This window comes from Lissotriton vulgaris, chromosome 1_1, assembly GCF_964263255.1.
Source record: "Lissotriton vulgaris chromosome 1_1, aLisVul1.2, whole genome shotgun sequence".
NCBI classification, from domain to species: domain Eukaryota; kingdom Metazoa; phylum Chordata; class Amphibia; order Caudata; family Salamandridae; genus Lissotriton; species Lissotriton vulgaris.
Window position 1 is genome coordinate 1,650,655,899 of NC_141685.1, and position 13,515 is coordinate 1,650,669,413.

Here is a 13,515-nt window from a genome sequence, read left to right on the forward strand (position 1 = left end):
ATTATATTCAAGGCTTTACAAGGGAAAGGCCCTAAATTTTTGATCAACCTGGTGTGTAAATATACCCCTTCACGCAATCTTAGATCTGCTCACAAAGATCTGTTAACTATCCCCTTAGTTAGGAGGAAGCGTCAAGGTGGTAGCTATTTTCAGTTCTTGGCCGCCTCTTTGTGGAACTCTCTGCCTGCCTCCTTGAGACAAAGCGATAGTCTCCTTAATTTTAGACACGCCTTTAAGACCTGGCTTTTCAGACAGGCATATCCTTAGATTAGTTTTCTGACTTTCATGTTGTTGTGCTGTTGTGTTGCTGTTCCCAAAAGTTTCGATAGCGCCATGAAGCCCATGGGCGTACGTGCGCTGTATAAATTAAATTTAACATAACATAACATAACATAAAAGCTATAGACTCTGGTAAAGAGGTGGTAAAGAGTTAGCCTCAGTATTATACTTCTAGTTATAAATATCATTTCTATTTTTAAATGTTTTCTAAGTATATGATTATCACACTAAATAATAGTGAAATGTTGTCACAAAAAGAAGAACTATATATATTTTTTTTATTAACTTTTATTAAAACAACAAAAAATAACTAGAAACGTAACTTTAAGATAACAATATAATAAACAAGTAGAAACATAACTTTAACAAAACAATATAATAAACAAAATGTGATATGGACTCCAATAGAAGTAGGGTAGGTAATCTGCAAAACAAAAATGAAAATAAGTGTTTAAAATTAGATCGATGTGACTGAACGAGGTCAAAGATTACAAGTTAAGGTAATACTTGGCAATATTTGTTAATTTGCACGTCTGCAGCGTGCCTGATACATTCCACCTCTCTTATAGGCCCGCGTTCAAGAGGTGTCTGTATGGAAGTGCCTACTGCGTCAGATTTACAGTATGGACAAACAGGTGTTTAAAATGATTCAGAGATGAGATAGAATTAGGTGAGAGATCAAGTCATTATGCAGGACAATATTCTTTGGGGCTTATTTTCAAGCACCGTGCGCCACTTTTGCATCACTTTTCACATGTTAAAAGTGACGTAAAAGTGGCCCAAGGGGCTTGTAAATAAGCCCCTTTATTTCTAATGCATTTAATCGGAGTCATTGTGTATCTAGGCCGCTCTGCTTACCTTCTGTAAACACTGTGGCGAACAGAGTTCACAACTTGAACTCAGCCTTGGTTGTACACTGCAGACTGTATTACATTCAGCCTTGATTTTTTTATCAGCAGAGTGGACAGAAGCGTCCATAACTTTCAAAGAGAAAGAGAAACGATGTGAGAGAGAGAAAGAGAGAAAAAACAACATTAAAACTGTGAAAGAGAGAAAGTTATAGATTGAGCAGTTATTACTGGAGAAAATCTTTGTAGCTCACCTTTTTGCCTCCGTTGTGTGTCCAAGCACGTGCCGGTTCATATTGCACCCTCTAGTTTAGTGATCTGAAAGATAGTATAGAGCTAGTAGTAGCAGAGTATATACAACTGCACAAGTATATTTTTACTTTATGTCTTTGAAAAGACAGGATACTGTATTTCATCAACTTCCACTGTAAGGAGGTGTCTATGTGCTGTTTTTCTTCCAAAGTACTATATCCCATGCACTCCCACTGCATAGCAGTGAGTTCTTATTACTGCGTACCCAGACTGTTGCACCCCATTGACTCCCAGATTCCGGAGGTAAGTGCTTTTTCTTGCGCACTCAGGGGCAGATTTACAAGCTCCTTGCGCCGCTTTCCCCATGTTAAAAGTGACACAAAAGTGGCGCAAGGGGCTTGTAAATCTGCCCCTCAGAGTGTTGTAACCTATCTATTCTCACTGCTTGGAGGTAACTGTACATTCCTACGCAGTGAAGCTGCTGCACACTACCCACTCTCTCCGTCCACAGATCACTTGTCGTTGTTTCGGAAACAAGCTTCTTTGCTCACCTTGCACCATTGGCGTGATTCAAAGAGGGTGCACCATGTGTCAGAGCAGCCTTCTCAGATGTTGTTACGATGGCCACGCATCATCGCAGATTGCACGAATGTTGAGCTTTGGAGGTGTTTGGGGGACACCAATTTGTGAAACACAACCTGTAAGATGAAAAGGAAGGTAACATTGTGTGTCATTTCTTTATCAAAGGAGAGAAGAAGTGAGAGAGTGACTGAAAAGAATATTTGCAGCTCACCTTTCTGTCACAGGTGCGCTTTTCACCACATGCCGGGACATAATGCACCCTTAAGCTCTACATCTAAAAGTTGGTAATTGTTACTATCTTATTGTGGAGTAGAAATACATCGCCCTTTCACACACCTTCTCTCCTGCATTTAAAAACAGCCATTTGTACAGTTCCAACTTGTTTAATACACTTCGATTTTTGAAAAATTACTATTGTAGTAATGTTTTTATCCAGTTGTGAAAGCAAGTGGTGCGAAGTGATACACATGGTTTTGATCATCACGAGCATCGGACATTTGACCGAATACAAAAACGTTCCTGCTATCAGAAGAAAAAAAAATGCAATAAGATACGGTATGTAGGACTTTTTACGCCTAAATCACTGCAACACCTTTTTGTATCCAGTGTGCTGCACCCCATTGACTCCTTCCGATGCGCACCCAGTCTTCATTGCTCACCTTTTCATGGACAGGACACCTTCTACATCATGCAGTCCCGCTCTGCCACCAAGAAGTCTCACATTTGGTGCCGAAACTTGATATCGCTATGGGAAAGGACATACTCGTGCACCTATCTTCATCGCAGGTTCCTCACCCGCTCAGTCCTTGCGGTACCACTAACTCAGTGACCAAAGAGGCCACGCATGTAGTGGTGGGCCCTTGTACTCGGTGGTTCAGGCCTACATGAGGTGTCCGAACAACTAGGACAGGCCATCACAGCGCTTGCGATGGGAGCAACTCTAAAATGGCGTAGAGCACGGGCACCCCGTCTTTTTTATTGGTAGGGTCACATGTGTAGTGACGCATGTGCTGGATGGGTGTTGTGTGGGTGTATATCAGGCATGAGGGAATGTGTGTGTGTTTGCCGTTCTGACAACTAGACCTGGAACTAAGAAATCAGTACAATGGAAATCTGGGCAATGTTGCATTTTTGTTTTTTCCTGGAAGCGTAAGCAGAGTAGGCTGGCCTGATGTATGCCAGTGCTGTGTGAGGCTCTGAACCATGATTCCGGAGCTATGGGCGTGGTTCCGACGGGAGCTGTATGAGAAATCAAGTGATTCGGGTGTCCGTCTTGTAGTGCTGACGTCAACCGGGTCTTAAACGCAAATGTGTCATTATATCTGTAAAGTTCCGCAACATGGCCAGCATGGAAGGTACGGGGTATCACTGACTCTATATTCATTCATAGTTGCATACATAAAAGATGGTGGACATGAAACATTTCTGCGATTATGAATGTTTGTTGTATATTCAGTGGAGTGTTGTAGCTGTAGTAATACAGGGCTGTGAAAGGTTTAAGTTGCAGTTTTTGGCACATGAAAGGCTGATAATATATATACGTACGTGGTCATTCAGGTATACTGTTGAACTTGGTGCTGGAAATCACTGTTCGAGGCTCGGAGTTGAGTCCACATCATGGTATTGTAGAGTAATGATGTAATCTACGCGTGCCTGAAAATGTACTGTAAATACGGTGCTCATGTAAATTGCTGATATCGTTTTGGGTTTATTTTGCACTATGTAAATATGCTAAAAGTAAAAAAAAAAAAGGAGGAATAGCCCACATTTACTGTCAGAGGTAAGATGGTTGTACACGTTATTTATATCACAATATAATGTGGTAGGGCGCAGGAGCAGCATTTTACAAACATAATAAATACACAGACACAAATAGATAGTTGAAGTGTGTACGGGCACGTGTGCTCGACTCCATTTTATTACGTTGCTGTTGGTAACAAGTAGAATAGTAATCATGATATCATACATAGATATTCAATCGTAAATGGTTTGTGACTTCTACTGTACAAAGGTAGGAGCACTACATGTGAAATAATACACAGAAGATTCTATCGTAAAGGGTTCATGAGTTGTGGTGCACTAAGGTAGGGTCGGTTTGTGTGGAACCTGCGATGATGTCTTTTGGCTACTGAATTTTGCCTTAATAAGGCCACATGGTGATTATTTATGGTGCACTGCGTTAGTGGTACGTCTCGTGCTCAGCGTGTTGCCTACTGGACTGCATAATCTGTAATCACGATTGAAATAAAAGATGAAACATGTATGGAATACATTGTCGAAATATGTATGTTTAAGAGACATTATAGCTCAAGTTGTGACATTTGGTGTCCACAGTGTAGACTACGATTGAGTGTGCCTTTGCATTTGCAGCGTGAATTTTGTTTTTCAACTCAACCTAGAACCGATATAAAAGAAGTTTCCAAATGAAAGCTACCAAAGGGATATTGTGTAATTTTGAGGGACGTTATACTTTGTTTGGTACTGCACTCTATAAATAATGAATGAAGAATCAGTTGAATTCTGCCTGAATCCGGCCATGTGGCGATGAATTATGGTGCACTGACTTAGTAGTACCTTTGGGACTGAGCGTGTACATAACCTGTGAAGATGCATGGTCCAGGCTGGCAACACTGATGATGTGCAGGACATCTAACCTGGGCTTCTATTGGAATTCTATAACGCATATTAGCAAGCCCATTATCGCTGTTTTATTGGCAGTTTCCTGCTGTTAAAACAGCGATAATTTTAACTAGGTTCTTGCTAATATGCCCCAATTTTTTTTTTACTACTGAATTTGCCTTAATAAAGCCTTGTGGTGATTATTTATGGTGTACTGAGTTAGTGGTACGTCTGGTATTTAGAGTGTGCTCACCCTGCGATGATGCATGGTCTGAACGGGCTGCACTCAAAGTATTGACTGTTGCATACTGGACTGCATGTACTTTGAGAGAAAAAAAGTATCATGGATGGTTACCAACTCTTCAGCAACAAAATGATCAGAATCAGATGATTCTTCCAGTGGTGTAGCCATTTTAGTCTCCAAAAAAGAAATTCAGGTTTCCAATGAAGAAAAAGTGAGGTTCAAATTGAGACCTATGCTGTCTACAGTGTAGACTTTCATTAAGTGTGCCTCTGCACTTGCAGCGTGAATTTTATTATTCAATTACATCTATAAGTGATATAAAAGAAGTTCTTAAAGGAAGCATACTAAAGGGATATTGTATAGGGTTTGATAAATGTTATACTTAGTTTGGTATTATACTCTGCAAATAATGAATTAACAGTCTGATTAATAGTGAGCTCTGATGACCGCAGTGTAGGTAGGAGGCAGCGGTTAGCAAGAGCCTACAGCCACAAGTAGAGCTGCAAAGTATTGGTAAGTTAGTGTGTGTCCACCAGCGATGATAAGTGGTGCACAGAGTTAGTGGCACCTTAAGCAACAAGGTTCTGTGGAGCCTGCGATGATATATGGTCCGAGCAGGACGCACTAGTAGCAAACTCTTTCAAATCAAGTTTTCTTATAAATACTGGTTGTCTTTTTACAGGAGTAAGTTGCAGTAGATCTCCCAAAACTATGATATGTTTTCTTCAAAATAAGACTTCTGACTCAATACAGTAATGTGGCGATGAATTATGGTGCACTGAGTTAGTAGTAGGTTTGGCCCTGAGCGTGTACGTAACCTGCGATGATGGTGGTCCGGGCAGGCCGCATTAGGAGCAATTTTTTTTGCTTAGTGAATTCTGCCTTAATAAGGTCACTGGGGGATGACTTGTGGCGCAGTGAGTTAGTGTTACCTGAAGAACTCAGCGTGTGCGCACCCATGATTTGTGGTTCGGGCGGGTCGCACTGGTACAATGTTTCTTGCCTACTGGAATGCATCATGGGCAATCGCCATTCCACCTGAATCGTGAGCTCTCACAATGTAGATCAAAGGCAGTAGTCATCACAAACATCAAGAAATTATTTTGTCATATCCATTAACAAAATCTGAGGACATAAAGTACAATTATCTCTACCTTAAATAAATCAAGGCTAAATGTCATGATGTACGTAGTATAGATTCAAAGCTGAATCTGCACTGTAGATCGAAGGCAGTACTGAGCACAGATATGGATGAATGATTTTTGTCTCTTATTTTAAGCTGAACACATACAGTACAATAGTCTCTGCATTAAATAAATCAAGGGTGAATTCCCTACTGTCCGTAGTGTAGATGCAAATTTGAATTCAAGTTGTGAACCATGCTGTCCTCAGTGTAGATCGAAGGCAATACTCAACACAAACATCGATGAATGCTTTTTTGTCACAGTTAACAAAATCTGAGGACACAGCACAATTTTCTCTGCCTTCAATAAATCGAGAATGAATTTAATGTTGTCTTTAGTGCTGATGCGCTACTGGTATCAAGTAGTAAACTCTGTTGATCGCAGTGTACATTTGAAGGCAGTACTCAGTACAGACATTGAGGAATGTTTTTTGTTGCATCATTTAACAAAATTGTCTCTGCCTTACATAAATCAAGGCTAACTTCAATGTTGTCCGTACTGAAGATGGAAAGCAGATTTCAAGTTGTGAACCCTGCTGTCCTTAGTGTAGATTGAAGGCAGTTGTTGACACAGACATGGAGGAATGCTTTTTGTCACTTATTTAAACAAAATCTGAAGACATATAGTAGAATTGTCTCTGCATTAAATACATGAAGGCTGAATTTCCTACTGTTCATACTTTAACAAAATCTGAGGACATAGTACAATTGTCTCTGCTTTAAACAAATGAAGACTGAATTCAATGTTCTCTGTAGTGCTGATGCGCAACTGGTATCAAGTTGTAAACTCTACTGACTGGACTGGAGATCGAAGGCAGTACTCAGCACAGATACCGACGACAAATTTGTATCACTTATTTTTACAAAGTCTGAGGACATAGACTAGAATTGTCTCTGCCTTACATAAATGAAGGATAACTTCAATGGTGTGCGTAGTGTAGATCCAAATCTGAATTCAAGTTGTGAACCCTGCTGTCCGCAGTGTAGATCAAAGGCAGTAGTCGATACAGACATAAGTCTGAGGTGCTGTGGCGCTGAGTTCAGAATGGGCCTGTATCGAGGAGGCACGTGGTCATGGTGGCAGCCACGTGGCAGGGTGCGGACCTTCGCTGTGGCAGAGTCGGTGTCTTTGCAGAAGTGAACTACGCCCAAGGCGTAGGCTAATTATTTACAGTCTTATGCTGAAGTTGCGTACGTTGGACCAGCCCACTCTGCTTCTGCTTCAAGGGGGGGGGGGACAACACAGCTCCATGACCGAAATATTCCCCAGTGTCTGAGATAATATGGTTGTGCCCACTGTGTAGTATACCACACGTATTAATGGTATATCTACAAACTAAAAGTCTTTGGTTTCTACAGTGTGTCGTGTATATCATATCACCTGTAGTATTAGCATTGTGTACATTATTGTTGATGTGCAAATTCCTTCTCCTATACATAGTTGATTGCCACATCTCTGAACATTGAGCTAGTGTGCTGTTGTGAGGATAGATTATTTTGGGAAGGTCCATTGTCCTGCTTTGCACTGCGTCTGAGGTAGTAGAGAGAGAGCGGTCAGGAGGGGTGGTTCTTGTGGTTGTGGCGCTAAGTGTTGTGATTTTGTTGGGTGCTGAAAGTTTATAATTAGTACCTCTATCACATATTACTCTTTAAATATGGTAATAAGTTGGATGTAATTTATGCAGTACAGAGTGGACGTCCTTACACTACTTAAATATTGATGTTAATTTGTTAGTGGTAAGTGGAACTATTGCCTGTTTTTTTAGGTAGCATTACAGATTTGGCTTCTTGTTCAAAGTATGGGGAAGTGGTGAACATTATAATTAGGAATTGTCATTTAAAAACCTTTACAATTCACTGAATAAACCATATGTTTCAGGCAGGTTATAGATAGGAATTATTATTTAAAAAACCTTTGAAATTCACTGAAAAAACCATAGGTTTCAAGTAGGTTATAGTTAGGAATTATCATTTAAAAAAACGTTAGAAATTCATTGAAAAAACGATAGGTTTCAGGGGTGTTATAGTTAGCCGGACATTTCACTCATACAAAACCATTGAAATTTCTTCTTTGTTATAGTTAGTTGTACTAACTGTAACTCTTGTGCCCGCAATCCATTGGTGATGATGTCACATATTACATCATTCATGACATGGTCAGTGACATCACTGATAACATCACTGATGACATCTCAAATGACATCACTGATGACATCACTGATGACATCATCCACGTGACAATCAGATACACCTCATCATACACTAGTATAACCTTTCATCACGCACTGTAAAATACAGAGTACCATATTTGAATCCATTGACACAGCAATACAAGTATCTAAAAACCCACTCAGTGATTCCTAGATCTGCCCACACATCTAATCAATTACCTATACCTTCACTCATACATGTTGTCAATGATCAATAGAACACTATCAAATATACTTATACACGTATATTAATATTACACACCAGCAAACATCCTATTCAGTTATGCAGTCATCCTACTCACTTTTCCAAACAATGTATCCTATTTACATTTACTCAGAAAGACACTTATACAAATAGCACTTCATTCATTCATATAATTAGTAACTCATACTTAGTGTGTTATGAAATCACTATTACAAGTATACAGTTATCTATACAGTTAGTCATGCAATCAATGAGTTTTATGTACACGTATTTATATGCAACTGTCACATACACTGTCTTTTATTTTTTTTTACTTTATTGAACATGTACCATTGAGAAATGTTTTTGCTCATCACCACACCCATAAAAATATTCACTGACCCAAACAACTATTATAACACGTAGTCCTAACCTCATACACGTACTGAATTAACTATTCACATATATTTTGGCAGTCATAGATCCCCCACCGAACAACACACACATTCACTCTCCATTACAAATAATCAGTTACCTAATTAAATAACAAATAAAGACTTTCATGTAGCTAGTAACCAACTGGTGCAGCAGTTTACACAACAACTGACCAAGTAATACAGATATTCACACAGTTTGGTCACTATCCAATATATTTAGTGAGACACTATAAACTACTCAAGTAAACAATCAATCACACTGCTACTAAATCCTCTATCCAAATATTTATATATCCACTAATTCTTCAATGCAGATTGGTGTATATATAATACATATTTAAATAACAAACCAAACCACATTCACTGGATTATGTCATCAGTGATGTCATCAGTGATGTCATTTGAGATGTCATCAGTGATGTCACTAACCATGTCATGAATGATGTATTATGTGACATCATCACCAGTGGATTGCGGGCACGAGAGTTACAGTTAGTACAACTAACTATAACGAAGGAATTTCAATGGTTTTGTATGATTGAAATGTCCAGCTAACTATAACACCCCTGAAACCTATGTTTTTTTCAATGCATTTCCAAGGTTTTTTAAATGATAATTCCTAACTATAACCTGCTTGAAACGTATGTTTTTTTCAGTGAATATATATATACATATGCCCTACAGTAACTATAATTCATGCCCCACCATGCACAGTTTTCTCATCAATAATTTCACTTCAAATGTTGCAGTGATATATTATCAATTATGTCATAGAAGATATCATGAGTACTGTAATATGTAGGGTGATTAGGAATGCATGGCAAGGGTCTGAGTTGTAGTTACCTTAAGGCACGTGTTTTGCAGTTGTCATAATGGCAGGTAACTACCATTCTCCTTTTCTATCTAATATTGTGCAGCTAGGGCCTTGTGCTCCTAAGGCACTATAGCTGTGTACAGTTATTGAAGATGTTATGAATGTTTGCATTGTAGAGTAAATGTTGTCAGGATCCTTAAATTATTAGAGGGGATCTTGTCACTTGACATTTATACTTAACATAGAAGACTGTGTGCACTAGGTGCTAAGATATGTATGTGTCCTAGTTTTGCTAGATAAGATGAGCTATCTGTAAAGTTTTCAACACAATATGAAGAGTGCAGATAGTATATTCTCTAGCACCTTCAGATTACCGTTTTAGCAATAGCATTTTTTTAGAACTGTTGCATAGAGTGTACACTGTTCTCAGTACATTTTTGGGAATACTCAGTTGTGTTTTTATTATGAGTGTTTCAGTGTTTGCAAACAGTGTGCTTTAGGATGAACTATCTCCATTGAGCAAACACTGGTTACAGTACCCACTTTTCTGCTGCTATCAACTTTATTTCTGAATATAGGTTCAGTGAGGGTCACCGGTATAATACAGACTAAAGCTGTTTGTAGTAGGCTACTTTCTTTTAACTGGTATTCAGTTTTTTGATTTACTGTCAACAGTTGAATAGAGATTTAAGATTTTTGTGATTGAGGGTTTCCCGTATATGTGTTGTCAATTTTTAATGTGATTTATGCTAACTTTAAAGAGTATGGGGGCGCTAGAGGGCGCACTGCGGAATGGCTGGCTAGTGTGTCAGCTCCGCCGGACGGATGCGATACTAGCGGCCTTTCACCTTCCAAATCCACCGCCACTGACCCGAAAAAGTGCGCAGCGGACGTAGGAATAAGCAGCCGACACAACCCTAGCAACCAAATGCCGAAATAGGAGCCACCGAAGAAATTATCGGCGATAATCACCGCGGTGACGAGCGGGGCTTCAAAATGGCCGCGCCCGACGATCGATGCCGATGGCGACTTGGGCAGCTGTGAGGACGAAGCCGGCACATTTATGCCCAGCTGAATACAGCACTGAGGTACCGTCTACTCCATAGCGCTACGAGGAGGCTGGGACCAAATGCGGACGAAGAGACCACCGCAACCCGGGATGCGTTCCAGCGACCACAAGATCGCGGCAGCGCTGGAACGCAAGCAAAATATAGCGACGGCTACCCGGGAAGAAGACGCGAGGAGCCACAAATGCGGGGACTCTCTGCATGGCAGCCAGTTGGAGCGGAAGACACCGGAGAGAACTGACGAGCAGGGGCACACCCCCACCTTGTGGGTATGTGACGGCTCATGATCCCCAGCGACTTACTGCTGCAATAAAGGTCAGACACAGAGGGTGGTGAGACGCGATCACAGAGGGGCCTGCTGTGCAGCTGAAACAGTTACCTGTGGCGGGAGAAGCGCGCTGACAGCAGTGTGTATGCTGGCACTGCTGCACTAGCAGATCAGCAGCGTGCTGCGTGCAGAGTGTGCACCATAGGAATTACTGCACCGTAGGAGTCAGACATACCCTGAGGACTGCAGGGGTGCAGGGTGTTTGATATGCGTACCACGTGGAGCCCTGAGAGGGAGCGACTATAAGGGTATCCTGGCGCCTTGATAATATTGGGCAGGCGCAAAGGAACAAGCACACCCATATAGCGTCTGATGAATAAGAATACCTCGCAGTGGGGAGCTAGAACACCGGCACGCCGCAAGCTATCGATTGCAAGCACTCCGACAGCGATAAGCCCGAGAGCGACAAGGCGAAGTTCACCACCACAACCTGGTAATATGGGAAAGCCAGATGAACAACAAACCAAACTCCCATTCGAGACCAGGAAACGGGTCAAGAATAACGCGACCACCTCCGATGTGGAGGGAGAGCAAGAGATGGCTGATGGGTCTGGAATGGAGAAGGTGCTGCGAGCAATCCATCAAAGTCTGCAGGAGATGAACAGCAAACTGGACAACGTGATGTTACGAGTGGACAATATGGTGGCGAAGATAGAAAAGCACGACGAGAGAATCGTGGAGGCTGAGCAACAGATCTCTAAGGTGGAAGACAACTCCAAAAATACATCGAAGGTCTGCGGCGGCCTAGAAAAAACGGTGGAGAGCCTACGTGCCAAGGTGGAGGACCAGGAAGAGAGGTCTAGGCGCAATAATATCCGCATATCGGGCCTGCCGGAGTCCACCAACACTGGCAAAATGGAGACTTTCATCGAGACATTACTAAAAGAGATCTTTGGCACTGAAAAGTTGTCACCGGTATTCCTGATTGAACTTGCACCTCCTCCGCCCTCCTCTCCACTACCGAACATCTTAGGATGATCATGGACGCCGGTCAGAGTGCTGCGCTGATACTACTGGATCTCAGCGCGGCCTTTGACACGGTGTCCCATGATATCCTGTTGAGCCGCTTGGAGGGCATTGGGATCAGGGACAGGGCACTAGAATGGTTCCGATCATTCCTCACGAGCAGATCCTTTCGGGTGTCTGCCCCCCCTTTCATCTCCCACTCTCATGAGATTAACCAAGGAGTACCACAGGGCTCTGCCCTCAGTCCGTCCCTTTTTAATTTATACATGCAGCCCCTGGCGGCAGTGGCCAAAGAATGGGACCTTACGCTGGTGTCGTATGCCGACGGCACACAGCTAGTTATCACCCTCACTGAAATGCCCTCTACCGCGGCCACAAAATTTAGGGATGAGCTGGCCGCCGTTGCCACCTGGATGACTGAAAATTGCCTACAGCTGAATGCAGGAAAGACCAAGGTTCTACTCCTGGGTATGAACCCCAGCCACTGGAGTGACCACTGGTGGCCCCCTCTGTTAGGACCTACCCCCCCTCCCAAAGCCCTAGTCAAAAACTTAGGAGTATGGCTGGATTCCGCACTTAGCTACCAAACCCACACCAAAAAGGTAGCAGCTACATGCATTGGGTTACTGAGAAGCCTGCACCCCATTCTAGGCTTCTTTGATCCCAAAACACGGCAGCTTGTTGTCCAAGCCATCATCCTCTCCCGTCTGGACTATGCTAGCGTTCTACTATTAGGCGCTAACAAGGCCGAAACAGCTAGGTTCCAGCGAATACAGAACTCTGTGGTCAGGGCAATTGTAGGTCTCCCCAGAAGGTGCTCCGCTAGAGGCACCATCCAGACACAACATTGGCTACCGGTGGAAGCTCGCATTCAATTTAAGGCCCTCACTACTGCTTTTAAAATCTTGAATGCGGAGGGCCCTGAACTCCTCCAATCGCTGCTTACCCCTATGACCTATGGAGCGCAATTTGCGCTCCATAGGTCATCATTTAGCAGTGGTCCCCCGCACAAAGTTCAGCCGCATCGGAGGTCGCTCCTTCAGACTCCGAGCGGCAAAACTATGGAACTCCTTACCCCTCCAAATCCGCTGTATCGACAACCTACTCACTTTCCGCAAAGTTATCAAAACCCATCTTTTTTCATGTTGGTAGGTCCCTTTTCCCCTCCCTCACCCCAGTAGGTTGTGCTATGGTTCTTAGCACCGGGACGCCCCGTTGCTGGGGCAGCTGTTGCGCTTAACAAACCCGTAACATAACATAACATAACACCGCTCCCTGGCACCCGTACCAAAGCCAGGTGCTGCCCCGCGCATGATCATTGCTTGCGTGCTCAACTACAGGAACAGAGACACGATCCTCCGACTTCCAGAGAAATGGGTAAAATCGCAATTCAGGGAAATACCCTGGAATTCTATCCGGACCATACCATGGCAGTGCAGTTGGCGCGCAAGGAATTTGCTCCAGTGAGAAAGAAACTACGTAATCTCGGACTGGAGTATGCC